Source organism: Labrus mixtus, chromosome 4 (assembly GCF_963584025.1).
Source record: "Labrus mixtus chromosome 4, fLabMix1.1, whole genome shotgun sequence".
NCBI classification, from domain to species: Eukaryota; Metazoa; Chordata; class Actinopteri; order Labriformes; family Labridae; genus Labrus; species Labrus mixtus.
The window spans coordinates 10892252-10904392 of NC_083615.1; the positions used below are offsets into that span (position 1 = coordinate 10892252).

Sequence of the window (12141 nt, forward strand, 5' to 3'; positions counted from 1 at the left end):
CACGGAGGGATCAATGACGTGGGATCAGCCCAGACAGGACGCAGAGTAGACACAGCAACAGCAGAAGGAAGCGACCACAGGGCTGAGTTTAAAAACTTACAGGCTGAACAAATGGGAGGCTGAGTGGTAAGCTTGCATGTGTTACGAGGGCCTGTAAATATTTAAGCATTCTTACTGGGGCATGTGGCTGCGACTCTGATGTCATTTCTCAGAGGCCTATCATTTGCTTTAGTTAGAGGCTGGAAAAAACAAGTGTGGAGCGACTGTAAACACAGATCTGTGAAAAAGAGGAAATACTGGGAACCACTGCATCACAGGACCGGAGTAAATCCTGCAAGAACAGCAAGTTATCTGCATGACCATCACATGTCTGACCAACTGTATACAGATTAATGTAGAGAAGGAAGAGGGTTGGAAATTGCAGATACAATGTCTATTTGATTTGCAGACACCAGCATAAAATAACTGAAAACTTCAGTTGTTGTTAAAAAAGTTCAGAAGGGAAACCAAAACTGGGCTGCTTTAAGGCTGCCCAGATGAGTCAGTGAGAAATAATGCATTTTATCAAGGCTGCATGAATAGGAGAGTGAGGCTGGGGGGCAGGCACAGACACCCAAGACATAGAGCTATGATGACACCTCCACAGATCTGCATTTCAGAAGACAGCTAGGAGCCCCAGGCACATTTTAGGCACCAGGATTAATATCTACACACCACGTTAAAAAAAAGACAAAGAATAAAGTTGAAAAATAATGGTTCAACATTACGGAGCTCCAGAGAATTAATGAGGAGAGACTGTTCTGCTGATAAAAAAGGAACTAGAAAGTATGTTCAGAAGTGGACACGCCAACAAAAACAGGAAGTTATGAACACAAGGGCAGTGGGTACTTCATGGTCCGTTGATCAGGCATCGCTAACATTCCTGCAGATCATGACCAAGCCAGAGGTGTACACTGCTGAAGGTCTGTCTGCCTGCCACAATGCCCCAGCTCAACACGGTCGATGCCAAGGTAAAGGTGTGACTCATACATACTAGGTGCCCTACATGAGCGTGCCCTCCATGAGCGTGCCCTCCAAAAAAGAAGAAAACAAAATGTGAAAGCTCCCCTCCAGTCTGAAGTATTTTAACTGTTGTAATACGTTTTGTGTTTTATATGTGTTTTTTTCCTTTTTATTGCAGCATTGATTCGTTGTTTTTGCTAGTATTTTACACATCTTCTTCCTTGCCAAATCCCTCTGCTGCTGCACCGGTCGGCTAATTTCCCCAAAGGGACCAATAAAACAACCTAGAGTATCCTAACAAAAAAACATTGCTTTTGCCATAGAAAATCCAACCTCTGACATTAGAAACTACAAGTTTTTGCGACCAGCGGTCACTGCAAAATGTCAGTCTCTAAGGTTAAGGCCGTATCTCTGGCAGTATTATAACGGCTGCCGAGACTGCTGCCACAGTGTAACGGTCTGTCAGTTTACAGATGAGAAGCAACCGAGCCAGTGGCATTTAACTAGAACCTCAGTAACTTTAACAATCGCTGTATGAACAAATTTTAATAGGTCCCTCTTGGATCATAGGCGATTGAAAGGCCACAATACCCTCCTCATTTAACAGAGACAAGGACATGACACTGACAGAAATTATTTCATTCTCATAACACTTTTTCATTATGAAGTGTAATAAAAGCACGTAGCCTTCCCTATAGGCTGCTTCATCCAAGCTTGATTATATGGATTGTGAATTTATGTCTTGACATTGCTCTAGATGTACACATGCTTATAAAACGACACAGTTTACATGAGTTTATGTACTGTGCAACTGAATGAGAAAAATCTGAATTACACTAACATGTAAACTCTGTGCCTCATTTCACTCATTCAGCATTACATTTCAATGTAAAGAAGACATAATGAATACAGCAATCGAGTTATATAAGAAGCCTGCGGGGTTTGCAAAGACAAGTACAGGTGTATGTGTGAAGAAGATCTTATATTTCCTCTGCAGAAACCTACGACTTTTTATACTGATTCAAATGGACAACCGAGAGACAGACACCCAACCTCCAGCAGTGCTGCCATCTCAATGTCCACTTCTGGCTGCCAACGGATTTCAGCAGATGTCAGAAATAATAAGGACAACATATATTTCTTCAAGATCTAATGGTGCAATGCTATTTTAGAGCCCTTCTGCAAAATATTCGTTTTTACCATCAAGATAATTTGAATGGTTTAATTTAAATGGAATGTAAAACTTTAAACCTCAAAACATTTTCTAAAAATCTCCCTGAGGGGAAAAATGTCACACGCTTGTTTTGTTTCATGGGATTCAAAATGTCATACAATTAAACATTTTAACACAGGATTACTTTTTTTTTAAGTACAAAATATAAAAGTACACCACAAAAAAATGCAATAGCTTAAAAAATATAGAATTTTAAATGGTGCACATTTTGATTTTTGATATATTTCTGATAACATCTCTCATGCCAACAACAGGGGCTCTGTCTAGTAGCGAGTGTAGTTTTTAAGGCACCATCTATTAATAATAAGGTTGCTCTGAGTCATACACTGCTAGTGAGATACTTCCTGAATCCACAAGGATCATTCATCTCTCTCATCAAGTTACACTCACACAGTCCATCCCTCTAAGCCGTCCTCAGCTTGCCACATTATCTTCCCTCTTTGCTCTCTCAGGTTGGTGTGACCTTCATCTCCAGCTGCCGCCAGTGCACTGACCCTTCATGCATCTGTCACCCACCAGTCCTGGCTCAGAATCACATACGGTTCATAATTAATCGCCCAGTGTGCGTACAAGAAAAAACGAAAAGAGGAGGGCCAATACTTGGCGGCAACTATTCCGTATAAACCTAAAACAGCTGGACGTCATATTAGCTGTAAAACTGAAGTGATAATTAAAAGTGATCTTGGCAGGAGTAAATTGGTCATTTTGAGGATTAACAGTGATGTGATTTAGACGGATAAAAACAATGAATAGGACCCTCTGGTGCCTGAGGTAGGATTAAATGGCAGTCACCTCAAATGGAGCAACTCTGTTAGGGAACAAAAAGTGCAGTGAAAATACATTACAGGTGGAATAAGTGGCTCTACACAGTTTCCATTATTCCTCAGCTACTGTAAGCCTTAGTCCGTTTCGAAGCCAAATCTCTCTGAGCAAAAAAAAAAAAAAAGAGTGATATCAGCAAGTTGCCAAATCCTGCACAGGCACCCTTAATTTGCAGAGAAATGAATTGCGACTCATCTTCAATATGTCAAAGTCTGAGGGATCTGTGATTCGTCTTTTCATCATGAAGCAAGCGAGCTGGACTAAATATCGCCCATCACATTACAGTGATTGAGGCAGGCACCAGCAACTTCCCTCTGAAGTGTTTAAATGGATAGCATTTTGATAGCAGTACATGCCAGACTCAATTACCAAAGCGAAAAATAAATTAGCTTTCTGGTCTCTTTTCTACTGCCAATACAAGCCTCGAGAAGAAAGCATCTGACTAAGATTTCCCAGGATAGGAACCAAGGTGACCCTTTACTCTCATCGCTGCTGATAAGTTTTTGGATACCTGCTTCCGTCTGGCTACAATGCCTGGCTGGGTGTGAATGTTTGCCAGTGTCCTGAATGGGTTGAGGTGGTTGACATGCCTCCTGTGAGCAGGTAGCATCCAAAAAACCTCCGCAATGCTGTGTCTGTGTCAGCCTGTCTGTTCAGCTGCCATGGAGAAGAAGGTGAGTGGAGGGAGAGGCAGATGTCTGTATTGTGTATCCATCACTGACGCTCAGTCCTCAGATATGCAACCTCAAGCCGGCTGACAGCCAACACCACTGGAAGTGCCTTTGGAACACACAAAGATTGTGTTTTCCTCTGGGAGAACTTTTTTCAAGTAGCCGCCTACCTCTCTAAACCTCCCATCACGTCAACCGTCTCCCTCTGCTTGACTTTTGTTCAAATATTGGGATCTCTCGGTTCTCTTGCAGAACATCCAGCCCACAACCTCTCAACCGAGCAATTAAGGCAGCTCCCTTCCCACGTGAATCATTTATCTCTTTCAGGACTCTGAGCATATTTACAATATTCATCATGTTCCTCTTAGTCATGCTCCAAGACCTGAGAATTTAGTGAAAAGCCCATGCCAGATGAAGGTACAGGTGAGGACAGAAGGAAAGCAGTTTGAGTAACAGTAAGGTGAATAAATATGAGTCGGCAGTAATGCTGTAACCGAGTCAGAATGTTGTCAGTCAAATTGGATTTGGCCGCTCAACAGACTGCTGGTTCCCTCTTTTCAGTTCAGCCCCACATTAAACTCATATCAGCATACATGGGTCTCATATTTTACCACCAATGCCAGCTATCAAACATATATTAAAACATACCCAACCAAGTGCTATTTTAGTCTTTATGGTCATATTACCATCTTTCCTTACATATAATTTAAGCTGATGAGGGATTTTAGTCAGCCAGAGAGCTAAAGTTAGTGACAAAGTAAGCTAGCAGCTGAGCTAGCCCTTGTGAAGAGGCACAGAGAAGCACTGACCTTTAACCTGACACTAATCAGGGTTGTTCTGATTACCTGGTATGTTTTCAAGGACATTGCTTATCATTTGCTCCATAAAAAATAAAAATAATGAATAATAATCAATGGCGACAGCTCCACTTAAACACTGCTGTGTATCGGATATACAACTACTGTAGCCAGCTAAATTATAACACCTCATCAGCCCCCAGTCGGCACCAGAAATACTAATTTGTCAACCGTATTACTATTTTTATCAATTAAGGCTCGCAATGCCAGGAAGATGTTGTGTCTAAGCAGCCGCCAGCTGCTAGCCCGTACTATAGCTCTGGTTAATGACTACTTCAATAATGCTCTACTACCTGGATGTAAACCAACACAGTAGATGGATGGCATCTCAGTGTGGAGCAGTTTGACAGTGTTTTGATTTACAAAAAAATTAACATAAAGTTGTATATCGGCTGCGTTAGGTTAAACTGGCATATCAACCGGAGCAATTCGTAACCAGCACAGGAATTTGGACATTAGCCTGTAGGGAGGACTGACAGTGTTAGCGCTGCTTACGATAGCCACACTCTGCAAACCAATCTGACATGGTTTACCCACATATTTAGTTGTACTGGTACATTGCTAATAGAAACACTGATTTTAAACTTATTATTGTAGTGTTAAACATTTTCTGAGCACTGCATTAGTTTGTTGTGAGGGAGAGTACCTATGCCGAAAATACAGCTAATTTTAAAACCTCATAAACAATGAACACTGAAGGGTCACTTGGTGTGTTAAGCGAAACAGTCTGCTCTGTGGCTGGCCATGCATCATTGTGTACAATGATACAGCCAAAAATACAAAAGCCCAGATTAAACTGACATCAGAGTCCTGTTCCCCCTTGACTTATGAACCACAATATCAGTTGCAGCTCCGTACAGTCATGGACATGGGTTGAAAGACAGTCTGGGTTGATAAATGTCAGAGTTGCTTTAAAAGATACAAGTAAACCATGCTGAGCTGAACTTGCCGGGGTCTGGAGTGCTGTTCCAGAGAGCTTGCAGGCTAACTATATTAAACTCTGGATTTCAGTGAAGTTAAAGCTGCTTGAGGTAGAAGAGGTTGAAGCAGGGGTTGAAGAGCTGGCCAGGCTGCTATCTCCCGCCACAGAGCCTATCCTCATGGCCTGCTGCTGGGTGAGAAGGCAGGTGAATAAGCTTGATCACACCTTGTAGGTCTGTCATACATCAGCTTTGTTATCTTCGATCACAAACACATAGCAGGGTAAGAAGTGTTGAGTGGAATGGGTTGGGAGGGTTTGGTGTGTGAAGTACAAACAACCCCACATGGGATAAGAGGGCAGGAAAGGAAAGCTTTCGAGGGGATCATTTAGGACAAGGCCAAAGAAGTCCAAGGGCAAGGGTGGCAGCCGTAAAACCCGGTGGAGATAAGATCAGAAATCCACCTCAGCATGACGTTCCTTCATCATAGGATAATCCTCCGACATGAAAAGACAAGCCAATCCCCAATCTGAAAGAAATCGCTATTCCCCAGATTCTTCAGCAGTCTAATACTAAGCTGAGTGACACGCCCTTCACGCATCTGTCCACACGCCCCTAGAGACTGTGTACTTTAGATAAGACAGGAACAAGGTAATGCATATGGCACTTTCTCATGTGCACCACACCTTTTTATGACACAGTTTACTAAGTCCATCAGAGGGGAGAATGATGGTCTAACAGTCACCTCTTTATGTAAAAGTAGGTCTCACAAATGCTGTATTATGAATATGATTAAGGAGCCTGTATTTGTTAGGACAAGAAAAGGGATTAACAAGTAATTTAAAATGAGCCACTTGCAGTGAACCAACCCATATGCACGATTCATCGTCTTTTGTGCTGGTTTTTTTTTTTGTTTGTAGGCAGCAGACAGGAGACCGGGGATTGCTTGTTGCTTACAAGGATTAGGGTTTTATTTTCAAAATGAAAATGACAGAAGTCCATAATCCAATGCAAAGGAAACAAAAGAGACACAGGATGAGTTCATATTCATTTGACCTCAAAAATATTGCCGCGTTCTGTGAAATGCAGCGCATGCCTCTAGGAGACGAAATGGTTTTTTAGACTATCAGAGAGAAACAGTGTTACGGTAAGAAGGGCAGGATGAACTTTAGCTCACCCAAAACATATAGGAGCTTAACAGCCGAGTGCTCCCTACCTCCAGTTTCTCAGTTGGTCAGAGGCTATTTTACTGAATCCAAAAATACCCAGAGAGGATTCTCACCACAAAGTTGCATTTCCAGCGCCAGCGGTCGGTTACAGAGAAAAACAGAGGGACTCAAAACGCCTGCTTTGTTTGTTATTTTCTGCTTCCCTAGTATTACAGGGTATGAGTTTGCATCCGGCTTTTTGGATTGTTCTGCTGAATCCTGAAACACTTGCATGACCTGAATGAGGAATGTCTTCTATTCTATTGCCCTGAAAAGAGCATCTATGATGAAGAAGTGTGCTACGCTTGTCTTTTTCACCCTTGCAGGGAGCTGGGGAAAACATTTATCACCACTCTCTTGTGCATAGATAAGGTGTCTCTATTTATTCCGAGTGGTGAGATAAACCCTGAATGAAGCTTTGTGGGGCGAAAAAAGGAGAGAGAGAAAAGAGAGATGGTGGAAAGAATAGGGAAAAGACAAGAAAGCAGCTAACTTTTCCATGGCTTGTGTATGTCCATGTGAGCAGATGGCATGTATTGGAGATGAGAACCATCCCTGCTCAGTCAGGAGCCCGGAGGCTGACCCCCTGCTCTGACCCCCTTCCAACCACCACTCCTACCACCAGCAGCCGCTTTTCCTGCCTGCACATGCCCCCCTGCCCAGACTAATCCATTCCCGCTATGAGACTGCTTGTGTAATGTCATTTAATAGGTATAATCCCCAGGAGCTAGAGCATCCTCTGTACAGTCGGTCTATGCAAAAGGGCGGAAGACATGAATAAAAGGACGATTTAGAAAGACAACAAGGCAGTACAGTGAGTGTGCTGAGGGGCTGAGCCGGGGACAGAGAGATACAGACTGACAGAACTGCACAGGAGATTCAACAGGGACATGAATAGTGCTTCTGTCTCCTTGTTCTCCAAAGAGAGACAAGAAGAAGAAAAAAAAAAGAGGAAAAAACAAACAAGAGGCAATGCTCACTGCTACTTCTGTCCTCTCAGCTGTTGATGTACAGCCCACTGTCCAGAGGTGAGGAACACAGTTCACATGGTCATTTCTCACAGAAATTGCCAGTGTATATGGGGACAGACGGCTCCTTGTGAGGTGACTGGGCAGATGCTGTGACTTCAATGCTCCTGAGATGAAATAAATGGTTTTATGAAGTCTACAGGGAGTTGTTTTGTTGCTCCGAACATACATTTGTTGACGTTTACAGTATAGCAACTTTCCAACCAGACATAACTACAACCAATGAGCACGTTTTTTTTTAAAATTCCAGTACAATAAAACAGCTGTGGATATAATTTCATTGTTTGAAAGAATGATAAAATCTTCCTAAAGCAAAGCCTTTTTTTGTTATTATGATGATGCTTTGGTTGTTTGAGGGACATGTTTGTTTGCATTCGCCTATAGCCTACATCTACCGTAGCCTATTTCCTTCAGCTTGTCTTTTCAAACTAAACATCGGAGGCAGCCTATAATATTAAAAGCGGAGTACGGTTTGCACTCTCATGCTATATCGATAGGGCGTGTAGTAGGCTATCAAAACTTGGTGCACACGTGTGCCAGGATCTTGAAATTGATACTATGGTTCAACGCCGACACCAAAAGAAGAGTCCCAACCCCACTCGTAACGGGATACAGCTGCTTCCCCGGAACTCACCTTGGAGGAAAGGAGAGCCAAAGAGAGTAGTTGCACGAACGAACGGGGAACAGTCCGGATAGGCTACTGAAGAACTCCTTCCCTTCGGTGAAATAATAGTCTACATTAAAAAAAAAAAAAAAAGAAGAAATAAGTCCGTCAGCAAGTTCACATCGTCCTCTTCCAGGAGGTTTCAGGAAGGCACTATTCCGTAGAAAACACGCGCTACTTGGTTGACTGATTTGTCAATTCCTGTTGAAAGGCGACCCGGGCAACTCCTCAACAAAAGAGTCTCTGGTTTCAATACAGGGTACTTTCTCCACGCCCAGGTGCCAAGTCACATGGTCATTTCCAGGTGTGTGTGTGTGTGTGTGTGTGTGTTAGTCTCCACGAGCGGTGGCTCTTGGCTGGTAGCAACACACCTGTGGGATCCGCTCACGCGCTCCCCTCCACTGTCATCGCGTTTAAAAAGCGGGATGTTGTGCGGAGGGAGGAGAGTAAAGGAGGGAGAGAGGGAGGGAGGGAGAGAGAGAGAGAGAGAAAGAGAGAGAGCGAGAGAAACGCGCTGAAGGAGAGCCGTAGCTACCGGGTATGGATAGGAATTATCCCCCCTCCCGCTTCCACACTCACCGCCGGCTGAGAGACGCTGTGTGGAGACAATGAGCTGCAAGTAGTAGTAGTAGAAGAAGAAGAAAAGGGGGGGGGGGGGGGGGGGGGGGGGAGAAACAAGTTGTGTCGTCTGTTCACCGACGCGCCGGAATATTTCCGCGGGCGGTGGGAGCGATGTGGAAGCAGCCGCCGAGCGCTGTGGCTCCCAAAGTGTGGTCCGGAACTAACAGGGGTCTGAGGGGGTGGTTCCAGGTCATTCCAAACAAAATAAGAAATATTCACAGGGTCATGTTTAAAAGCAGGCTAATGTGTTTAGTTTCGGTAGCTATAACTCCCACGTCATCAGAATCTAGGCTAATCAGCCATAGACAAAAACAAAAACATGTGTATTTGATGCTTTTTTTTTATTAGTTCCAATGAAACAAAACCTATGGGATGATGATGTTAGATAGAAAACACATACTATTGTATGTTGCTGAAACCTTATTTATCAAGTGACACAATTAGGCTTTTCAAATCCATCATTTTGCTTCGTCATATTGGGAAAGTGCTTAAACCTAGAATGTAGCCTACATCACAAACTTTGGTTGTAATCAGTGTTACAGAAAGCCATGACAGCGAGTCAACATTCACATAACCAGGACCCTGAAACACAAGTTAAATTGTATTCAACAATTATTCATTCATTAGCCCATTTTAATTATCTGTGTTCCCTTAAATGTCCCTTTGGATACATCCTACCTGTAGAGGGGCAGGATTTCAGTCATGGTGATGATAGCCTTACTATTGATTTGTGGACTGGACTATGCCTACAGTTAAAACATCCAGTTTGGCATTTTTGTTTTAGAAGGTAGCCAAATCATAATGACACAGTCAACCAGGTCATCAGAAAGAATGCAGGTTCAAGACATTAGGGCACTCTTGGTTTCACTTTTGAATCAGTCCACTTCATCTTTACAGCCCATGGTCCAGACGCAGTCATTTTTTTAAAGATACCCACATTTGAAACAATAGCAAATATAGTACTGTGTAATATATATCACATATGGACTATCCATAAAAAATAGTAATAAACATCAGGCCTATACTTTGATATTGAGCAGATGACACTATGGACAGCTTTGCAAAACTCTGCTATTGAAAGGATACAGTTGGCCCTGATTGTTGACAGGGAGGTCTGTCAGTTCTCCTGAGAAAGATGCATTGCTGCTGAGTTTTTCAAATGTCATTCCTTGGTCCTTTGAGCATCAGCAGCAAGTTTCTGTTCACAGTTATAATAGAAGTATGACAGCAGAAAACCCAGCAGCAGCTATCTTGAATAAAACTTAACTTTATTACAATCTTTTTGTACGTTACAACTATGTAATGTGAACCACTATGATATCGGCGTCACTATGATCAGTGCAATTTTACTTGTATCTTTCCATGTTTGTGCTTTTATGATGATGTGAATCTGAATTATTGTGCACTGTATTTTCCAGTGGCTGCTTAAAAAAAAATCAGCTTTCGTTTTAAATTTGGTAATTATCTAAAAGCCCACCTAGAGACTATAATTGTAAATTAGCTGTCACCGTGTAATCAGATGCAATACACCTGTTATATTTTAAGCATCTGAATGTAATGATGTAAACCGCACCTTCCTGTCAAAACAAACCATCAAATAAAACATAATTAGGCATTGGTTATTGAATGGAAATGAAAACAGATTAGTGTAAGCAGGGAATCTGGGGACATTGCTTGGTTTAAAAATAATTTCAAGAGCAGCTACTCCTCATTTATTTGTTTATTGAGCCTTATTTGACTGAGTCCTTACAAGAGCTGTATTAGTATTCATTATAGCACATATTGGTGTGCTTTCTGTACTTCAGCTGCTGAATCGTTAATCACAAGAAGTATAATTTCAAAGCTCTTTAGTCAAGCTAAGTTTTAGAAAGTGCAACAATCCCTCATCGCCCTATGAATATGTAACAACCTTTGAATTGGCCATATGTTGAGATCTTTTTGGAGAGGAATGTATTCACACATTCATGCTGTGAGGGGCTAAAAGTTGCTCTGATTTCAGATGTGGGCCATATGTGAGTAAGTACTACTCAAGCTTGATTGGCTCTATCCACACCCAAGAGGTTATATGAATAGTTTATTTCTGCCTAATACCACAGAACACTGCAATCTGGCACAGGGAATATGTGTGGCTCTGTGTCATGTCACGTTGTGTGGCCGGGCGGGCGTCACTTTTGTGAGTGATTTATGGGCATGTAAATGAGGCTGTCTGTTTGGGGAGAAGTATGCTGCCTTTGCCCAGTGGGTCCAGGAGGGAAGACAGGGACTGCGTGGGTGTAAGACGGTCCCAAACTGCTGACACAGGCACAGACCTGGCAGAGATTCACAGAGCAAGAAGGGGGAGATGGCCTTCACAGGTCTTCACACTGACTGATGAGATCAAGGAGAAACTAGGCCAAGCCAGACAAGTGTCAGGCAAACAGACACCGAGAGATAGAGTGAGAGAGACAATCACTTCCCAATCACAAATAGAGCCTCGAGAGTGGAAAGTGTCGGGAGAGAGCCGGGTTGTTTTGGGTCTGAGTTCAATATGTCTAAACCTGTTTGTCTAAAGAGTAATGAGGCTGCAGAGTCTGGGAACATGCTAGCCCAGGGGATGTCGTTGGCCAACAAAGGCCAAGACAAAGCTCTCTAAATTCACTAAAGTGGAATAGAAGTTCACTTTGTTCTACTACATAGCCTCACTGTGATGACATTTTGATCAATGCTCCTAAACCTTCCTGTAGCTTGCCTTTATGTTCCCTGAATAGTGATGATCTGTTATCATGATGTTGTCAAATGGAAACCATTAGTCATACAGTGTGTCCCTCAGCTAGTCCGGCCTGTAAATGTTTGACTATCAGCATATTTTACAATCTTATGACACAGCATTCCAGTTGTCCATAATGATGAAGTGTTCATATCAGAAGCCAGGTTCAGAGTTCAGCGGCTGCTTACAATGTGGCTAGATCGCCCTCTGTTGGTAGTAGCTTGTATTGTTTAACACATGGTTTAGAACTTGTGTTAATTAGTTGTACTCAATTATAAGGAATTTATTCATGTACAATAGTTTTCAACAAGTATACCTTCACAAATATATTCTATATAACCACAACAGTTCTTTATGTTTATTTTAAG

The 12141-nt window shown here is 42.5% G+C and overlaps 1 protein-coding gene across 1 annotated transcript in view; it reads right to left on the reverse strand.

Moving 5' to 3' along the window:
- Positions 1-8975, reverse strand: part of plxnb2b (plexin b2b) — a 128207-nt gene extending 119232 nt beyond the window's left edge. The window contains exon 1 of the mRNA XM_061035823.1: positions 8377-8975. The gene's annotated coding sequence lies outside the window, so the exon portion shown is untranslated. The remainder of the gene's footprint in view (positions 1-8376) is intronic.
- Positions 8976-12141: the final 3166 nt, after the last annotated feature.